Raw genomic sequence first — 9256 nt, forward strand, 5'->3', positions numbered from 1 at the left:
AGATGCACACACTGGAAAACCAGCGCCTGTACTTCATGCAGGAGAGATGACCTCAGTGATGTAGGTTCATGAGCGAGTTCAAACATTTCTCGCCTCTTATCACTTAGATTTCTTAATCTTAAAAGTGAATGCATTTAAAGCAGGAACTGCACACCTAGCCATCAGAAGTTTGGCAGCATGAGTACTGTAAAGTTTTGTAGGGCCCTTGTTAAAAATTCCACAAGCACCACACCACATTTGTCATATACAGTTCCATTTTGTACAGAACATTGTTGAAATTATAAACTATATATTGTAGTTATCCACTTGTCAGTAATTTTTGAGTAAATGGATGTCACTGATAAATCAGTGGTGATTCACCTGCAAATGTTTTTAACAAACTTTGTTTTTTGTAGAATTCATCAGCAGCTGTGAAGAGATGTATTTGAATATCTTCTGGTTCCACTTTTCTTAACCTGGAAGCTGAGGATGGCTGATTCCTGACAAGGACACACACCTCAGCGCTTATCATGGGTGTTACATCCTCCGTGCCGCAATTCCAGAGAAAACGAGAGAGCAACAACCACTCATTAAGACCAGACAGAAATCTGTCACTTTCTGGCAGCTGTGAAAACTTCCAATAAGAAAGTTTGCATTCTTAGAACAATACTGGGTCATGTGTGATGTGTCATTATATGAGGATATTACATTTTGACTTAATTCTGCTCAATTAAGTGTTTTGTTCGTTGATCCAATATGGCAGCTTTTTATTGTGCTCCAAGTTAAAACTCATTGTCCTCATGAGCACAGCATCTAACAACTCTCCATAAAAAAGTCGATTGACTTTAACTGGACACAATGGTTTCCAGTGGGAGATGCATTCATCAGTCATCCGTGACACTGGAGAAGTCACCTGAGTGAGTGATAAAACAATTTTCCATGGAAAATCCAGAGGAACTAAACTTTGTTGTTTCTTTGGGCTCAATTTCAGCTCTAGCAGCATCTCTCAGAAGAAAACCGTTTTGCAAATAATCAGATAAAAAGATTGTTGAACTAGGTGGTATTCTCTGGAGTTTAAGACCAAAACTGAACTCAAACAGTGAATTGACATTAGACTGGAATTCATAAGATGAATAGAAATACTGATGAAGCTGAATGATTCATTCATGTATATATATATTTTTTTTTTATTATAACCTTTATTTAACCAGGAAAAATAATCCCATTGAGATTAAGAACCTCTTTTTCAAGGGAGTCCTGGCCAAGAGGCGACAACACGTTAAAAATTACAAAGTTACATACATATTGTAAAATAACAATTACATTTTAAACAACAATTTTCTCTGGCTCTCTCAATCTAGACTTAAAAGCATTTAATGAAATAAGATCTGCTATCTTCCAATCTTTTTGCATCTTGTTCCATGTGGATGGGGCAGCATAACTAAAAGCCCTCTTTCCCAGTTCAGTTCTGGCAAATGGAACATTAAGCAACAAAAGATCGCTTGAACGCAAGCTATAGGAAACAGTGCTTTTCCGTGTGAGCAGATCACAAATGTAAGTCACAAGCAGGGCCTTATAAATAAAGATGCACCAGTGAGCAAATCTCCTGGAGGACAACGAAGGCCACCCCACACGAACATACAGATCACAACAATGGGTCAAAGCCCTACAGTTTGTAATAAACCGTAAAGAAGCATGATATACTGAATCGATCTTTTGAAGACACTGGGCAGAAGCATTCATATACAGCAGATCACCATAATCTAAAACAGATAAAAATGTAGCATTCACAAGACGCTTTTTTGTCTGAAAGGAAAAACAAAATTTGTTTCGAAAGAAAAATCCCAATTTTAATTTGAGTTTTTTCACAAGATTGTCTATGTGAGGTTTAAAGGTCAAAGAATCATCGATTAGAAGGCCAAGATATTTATACGTATGGACCACTTCTATGAGGTCACCCTCAAGAGTGGACACCACAGGGACAGTTTGAGAAGAATTCTTCATGTTTGAAAACAACATTAGCTTGGTCTTATCAGCATTAAGAACCAATTTCAGCTCCAAAAGTGTGTGCTGAACCACGTCAAAAGCTCTCTGCAAGGATTGTATTGCTTTTTCGAGGTTTGAGCCAAAGGAATAAATAACTGTGTCATCAGCATAAAAATGCATACTGGCATTGGACACATTTTGTCCCAAGTCATTTATATACATGATGAACATCAGAGGCCCTAAAATTGAACCCTGTGGCACCCCAGTGTGAATATTCAGAAATTCTGAACACAGATTTTCACATTTAGTGCATTGAGTCCTGTCACTCAAATAATTAGTAAACCAGGAAACAACATGTCTAGACAGCCCTAACGAGAGCAGCCTCTGCTTTAAAATGGCGTGATCCACAGTCTCAAAGGCTTTTGATAGGTCAATAAAAAGAGAAGCACAGTACTCCTTTTTATCGAGAGCAACAAGTATGTCATTTATCACTTTTGTGGCAGCCGTGACAGCACTATGCTGCTTTCTGAACCCAGATTGTAGTTTTGAAAGAATTTCGTTAGAATACAAGAACTCTTTTAATTGCTCACTAACAAGAGATTCAAGGACTTTTGCCAAAACACACAAGTTTGATATTGGCCTGTAGTTAGTCAAAATGGCCGGGTCGCCTCCTTTTAATATTGGCGTAACAAAAGCAGACTTCCAGACAAGTGGGATTTCATTATTCTGAATTGAAAGATTAAAAAGGATCGTAAGAGGTTGTGCAATATAATCAGCTGCTATTTTCAGAAAATAGGGCTCTATTAAGTCAGGGCCTGGGGGTTTCCTTTGATCTAAGGCTTTAAGAGCTTTATGCACTTCCTGGATAGAAAAAGGAGAAAACTCAAAAAACTCACCAGAATATATTTGGGGTTCTATGCAAGGAATCGTGGGGGTAGCTCCCACAGTATTAAATAGAAACCCAACATCTACGAAGTGCTTGTTAAAACTGTTTAAGACCTCATGCCTGTCATAAACTGGGACAGAGTCTTTCAGGATAAATTTTGGAAGAGCCTGTGATGTTTTATTTATAGATAAGGACTTAATTACTTTCCAAAATTTCTGAGGGTTATTGAGATTTTCTGAAGTAACAGATAAATAATATTCTGATTTAGCCTTCTTAATAAGTGTCGTACATTTATTTCTTAATTTCCTAAAGTCTAACCAATCAGTCAGGGAATCGCTTTTTCTAGCTTTTGCCCATGCCACATTACGCTGGTGGATAGACTCTGATAGTTCCGATGAGAACCAAGGGTTTTCCCGTCCCTTAACCCTAAATTTTCTGATAGGTGCATGCTTATTTAAAATCTTCATAAAAATTTCTTTAAAATAATCCCAGGCCAAATGAATGTCTGGTATCAGATTCAGGTATTCCCAGTTTACCATAGACAAATCATAATGAAACGCTTGCTCATTAAATATTTTAAAATTTCTTTTATAAATAATGCGCGGTTTACATTTAGGGATTTTAGTGTTCCTACAGGTAGCAACTACACAGTGATCACTTAAATCGTTACAAAACACTCCTAACGACAGAAACTTGTGAGGGACGTTTGTTAGAATTAGGTCAATCAAAGTAGATTTATCAGGACTCTTTATATTTGGCCTTGTAGGTAAGTTGACCAACTGGGTAAGATTAACAGAGTCACAGAAGGATTTAAAATCATCAGATACTATATTCAACCAGTCCCAGTTCAAGTCTCCTGCCATTAGCAGTTCATTGTATTTTAATTTAGACAGAAGATGTTTTAGAGATAATAAGGTTTCCTTTACAGCAGACGGAGGCCTATAGCACCCAACAGCTGTTATAGATAGAGACTCTACTATTTTAATATCCAAAGCCAAGAATTCCATTTGTTTAGGAATAGATACAGATAAAACAATGGATACTTCATATCTTGACTTAACATAAATTGCTACGCCTCCACCTTTCCTAGGCCTATCTGTGCGATAAAGATTGTATCCCGTTATGTTAATGTCATCATCTGTAATAGATTTGGACAACCAAGTTTCGGAAATAATCACAATATCCGCGTTTGTTGATTTCACCCAAATTCTGACCAGGTCCATCTTATGTAATAAACTGCGTACATTTAAATGAACACATTTTAACCCTGGCTGAGATTTAAAATCAGCAGGGGTCTGGACACTTTTCAATTCGGGTCCAGGATTTGATTGTACATCTCCAGATATAAGTAAAAGTAAAACAATCATCATTAACCTTCGTTTCATATTACATTTAAAAGCATAACCATACTTTGCAGATGTTGACAGCAAATACTGCTTTTTCTTAAATGAAAGTGAAAGTTTATACAAAACAAGGGAACCTTGTAATTTGGGTAATACTTCATATCGATTTAAACTAGCAACCAGAGCCAGTTGAAACGTTGGTAATTCCAGATGCACTGCTACAGTTGACCTAGTGCCACTGAAATAAGTTTCACCCATAATCAACTCGTGTTTTGCAGTTCTCACCCAAGGAGCACCGCAATGTCCAAAGTCCCAAGCCACGAGTACACACAATAAAACTTCGATGAGTGTCCTCGTCTTCATAATGATAGCCCAGAGTCCAAAACGGGGGTGAATACAAAAGTCTCCAACCTGTTTGATCCGAATACGTGCAGAGGTGAACTAAGCAATCCGGGGATCAGATGGAAGTGCGTCGTAGCAGACTCAAGCCCGGCCTGTTTGCTGCGTGTCCGGACAAAAATAGTGGCTTACAGCCTGTTTCCTCTGCATCCAGGCAGTATAGCTTCCAGGCAGTATAGCAGTCTTCGACCTATTTGCTTAGAGGCCAGGCGATGTAACAAGCTCCGGCCTCATTAGCTTCAAAACATAGTTAGTGTAGCCGGCTCCGGTCTGCCAGCTCCAGGACCGGGAAATGCAGCGGGCTCCAGGCCTGAAGTTGCTCCAAGTTTGGGAAACTCAACAGACCCCGGCCTGTTAGCTGTTAGCTCCAGGTCTAATAGACGCAGTAAGCACCGGCAGACTCCAACCCGTCAATCCAGAGTCCAGATGGAGACGGACACGGTGGACACAGGTTTGCCTACCCAAAATCAGTATTTAAATCGGCCCGCTTAATCCAAAACCCTATTTTCCGTCCAGAGAGAGACGCTACGCCGAGTCATATATATATATGACTTTTTTTTCCCCCCAATTCACCAGGTCTGTAAAGTTCAGTATGACTGTGGTACATGATACAAAAGAATAAATACAGAAGAATAAAAACTTTGTGAATAACTTTACTCTTCTTAAAAATAACTCATAAAACAAGTAAAAGTACAAATGTGTACAAGTTAGAGACTTCCTCAGTAAGTTTACACTCTTTTGGAGTGATTTTAATTGTGTGTTAAAGAGAAAGAGATTAGGAGGTAAAGTAGAGGATGCAGAGTCAATCATCACTGAGGTCATCTCTCCTGCATGAAGTACAGGCGCTGGTTTTCCAGTGTGTGCATCTGATGGCCCAAAGCTGACTCAGAGCCATAACACCATCCATGGCTGCAGTATGGAACAGATGTGGGTGTGTCCTCATCTCCCAGAGGAGTCCAAATCGTCATCAAACAGCCCTACAGACACAAAAACATGAAAATATAAACAACCAGACTATCAGCAGTGATTTAAGTACTTTAAGACCTCTGTGAAAATCATTTACAGTATATATATCACAGAATTTAAGGCATTTATAATCACAGAACATACAGAGAAAAGTACTAAACTGAATCAATTTCAGCTTTTGTTTTTCATGATGTATATTGTATTAATAATTAAACTTCATTATCTGTATCTTTACCACACAGGTGTAGATACTGTAGGTTCAGTGAATGCTTAGAGGCTGGGATTTGATGAATTCATCATATATACAACCTTTGATCATCATTTATGTCCAGTTGAGCATGAATCTGTGCACTCACATATTAAATGAACTGAAATCAGTAGTGTGATCTCCAGTCTTGATATAAGGAATGAGAGAACTGACAGCTGTTATTTTAATCAGCCTGTCTCAGTTGTTTTAACTCTAAGTATCACAAAGTAATGTGGTAACATCTGGACTGACGAGTTTACTGTCAGCATTTTAATCGCTAGTTTAAAGGCTGTAGGTTGCAGCCATTGCTCTAACATTGTATAAATGTAACAGGCCTCAGTGCTGGTTCTAACAGTCTGAGCTGCTTCCAGCTTTATTTGTGAAGAGCACAGCAGCTTACAAAACACGTAGCTAGCTCGTACAGCTGCGACGTAAAATTTTCATAAGCTAAAATGACCTTAAAATAACGGGGCTACGTGGGGTGATGCTAGCGTTAGCCATGTTAGCACGTTACCTTCAACAGGTGGTCAGACTGAGTAAACGGGCACTCAGTCAGAGGTTGGCTCTCCGTTTCGCTGCAGGCTCCCTTCATTCTTCACATATCCGCGTCGAGCCGAGTGTAAATCCCGAGGCTGAACGGCCTTTGTACAAGCACACACGCTTCGTAGCAGGGCGAAGCTATGAGCTAGAAAAATCCAGGCTGGCAGACAGCCTGTGTCTGACCAACCAATCAGAGAGCTCCTTACATCCCACGGTGTGGCTAATTTGAATAGCAGCAGGATTTTTAAAATGAAGTTGTTAATCCAACTGCTAATCCAATTGCTAATCCACATGTTAATCCCTGAGCGAACAGGAAAGGGAAATGGACTTTGAAATGCAGTTTATTAAAGTGCAATTCGAAAAAGGTTTTTGAAATGCAGTTTATTAAAGTGGAATTCGAAAAAGGTTTTTGAAATGCAGTTTATTAAAGTGCAATTCGAAAATGTTTTTTGAAATGCAGTTTATTAAAGTGCAATTCGAAAATGTTTTTATTAAAGTGGAATTCGAAAAAGGTTTTTGAAATGCAGTTTATTAAAGTGGAATTCGAAAATGTTTTTTGAAATGCAGTTTATTAAAGTGGAATTCGAAAACGTTTTTTGAAATGCAGTTTATTAAAGTGCAATTCGAAAATGTTTTTATTAAAGTGGAATTTGAAAAAGGTTTTTGAAATGCAGTTTATTAAAGTGGAATTCGAAAATGTTTTTTGAAATGCAGTTTATTAAATGGGGCAGAGAGACGACTACAAAAAGATGTAAGTCCGCAGACTCTCCACGATGCATTACAACTGCAGCACGGATTAAGCTCAAATAATAATGCAGATACCATAGCAAGTGACCTTGCCAGATTCTTAGCCAAGAGTTAGCTAATAACTGGAGGACTGTCTAAATTTGACGACAAGCCAGAAAATTACCTTAGTTGGAAAGCCACATTCCAGAGCACTGTTAGGGACCTTGGTCTAAAAGCCACTGAAGAAATCAACCTACTCATTAAATGGCTAGGCCCAGAGTCGTCTGAACATGCCAACAGATTAAAAGCAGTCAACATAAAGCATCCACCTGCCGGTCTGAACATGATATGGTTGAGACTAGAGGAATGTTACGGCTCACCAGAAGCAATAGAAAACTCCCTGTTTGCCTGAATACGAGACTTTCCAAAGCTCTCCAGTAAAGAACCACACAAGCTTCGCGACCTATCAGATCTGCTGTGTGAACTCCAAGCTGCAAAGCTAGATGGTTATTTGCCTGGTTTAAGTTACCTCGACACAGCTAGGGGAGTACATCCAATTGTGGAGAAGCTGCCCTTCCATCTTCAAGAGAAGTGGACAATGGTAGGGTCAAAGTTTAAAGAAGACCACAATGTTAGCTTCCCACCATTCGCATTCTTTGTTGAATTTGAAAAAGGTCAAGCAAAAGCAAGGAATGATCCAAGCTTTACCACACCTTTCAACACAACTCTTTCCTATGTCAACCACATGTCCAGCTAGAGAAAAGAAAAACCGTTAACCCTAGAACACTATCGCCGGGTGATTTACACCCGAGCAAATACATTTACATGATTTCTCTCTCCTGCAGCTGTTTGCGTGTCGAGGAGCCTGTGCCTTCACCAGGGAAGTCTCAAATTTCCCAGGAATGAGTGGACCAAAGACCAGCTTTCCAGAGTCATTATTTTGTTTTAGGAGGGTTTTTTTTCATTTTGTTAGACATGGCACAGTTGAAAGTAAAAGAAGACCACTCTAATTTGTCATGCGTTGTCATATTTTGATATATTTGATTACTTTTTATTGGTTATATTATATCGGGTGAAAATCACCCGGCATTAGTGATTGTGTTACTATTTATAGCAATAGTGTTCTAGGGTTAAGCAACCACAACCAAAGGTCATCAGTTACAGTGCACAAAACGGACATATCATCAGAGGGATCAAAGGCAAAAAAGGCAGACAAAGACATTGAAAGACAGTGCCCCATACATCACAAACCCCACCCACTTAAAAGATGCAGGGGCTTTAGAGCTATGCTGCTTGAACAGAGGAAGAGGTTCCTCAGAGACAATAGCATTTGCTATCGCTGCCTTGCTTCCACCGGCCACCAAGCCAAAGACTGTACAGTCATGATTAAGTGTGAAGAGTGCAATAGTGAGAAACACCTGGCAGCTCTTCATCCTGCCCCAACACCGCAAATGCCCAAGCCTCCTTCATCTCCTGAAGTGCACGGCGGGGAGCAAGCAAATCCACAAGACCCGGATGTTACTGCCACATGCACAGAGGTGTGTGGAAACGAAATCACAGGGAGATCCTGTTCTAAGGTTTGCTTAGTGCAAGGCTATCCCAAGGGTCAGCGAGACAACACCAGAAGGATGTATGCAATAATTGATGATCAAAGTAACCAGTCACTTGCAAAGACAGAGTTTTTTGACATATTTAATATACAAACCACACCTGAACCATACATGCTGAAAACTTGTAGTGGTGTAACGCACACGACTGGTAGAAGAGCATGTGGCTACATGGTTGAATCATTAGATGGAAAAATAAGTTTCCCTCTCCCCACGCTCATTGAGTGCAATGCCATCCCCAACAACAGGGAAGAGGTGCCAACTGCAGAAGCTGCTTTACACCACTCGCACCTGAAAGCAATAGCTGCTGAAATACCACGTCTCGACCCAAGTGCAGACATTCTGTTGCTGATAGGACGCAACCTTCTGAGAGTTCACAAAATGAGGGAGCAAATCAATGGCAGAGATAATGGCCCCTTTGCACAGAAGCTTGACCTGGGCTGGGTTATCAGTGGCGATGTATGTCTTGGTAATGCCCACAAGCCAAGTAAAGTTAATGTTCTGAAAACCTATGTATTGGACAATGGACGCCCAAGCTATCTCACTCCCTGCGACAGTCACCTTAGTGTAAAGGAGG

The sequence above is a fragment of the Oreochromis niloticus genome, linkage group LG9 (assembly GCF_001858045.2).
Source record: "Oreochromis niloticus isolate F11D_XX linkage group LG9, O_niloticus_UMD_NMBU, whole genome shotgun sequence".
In the NCBI taxonomy this organism is placed as follows: Eukaryota; Metazoa; Chordata; class Actinopteri; order Cichliformes; family Cichlidae; genus Oreochromis; species Oreochromis niloticus.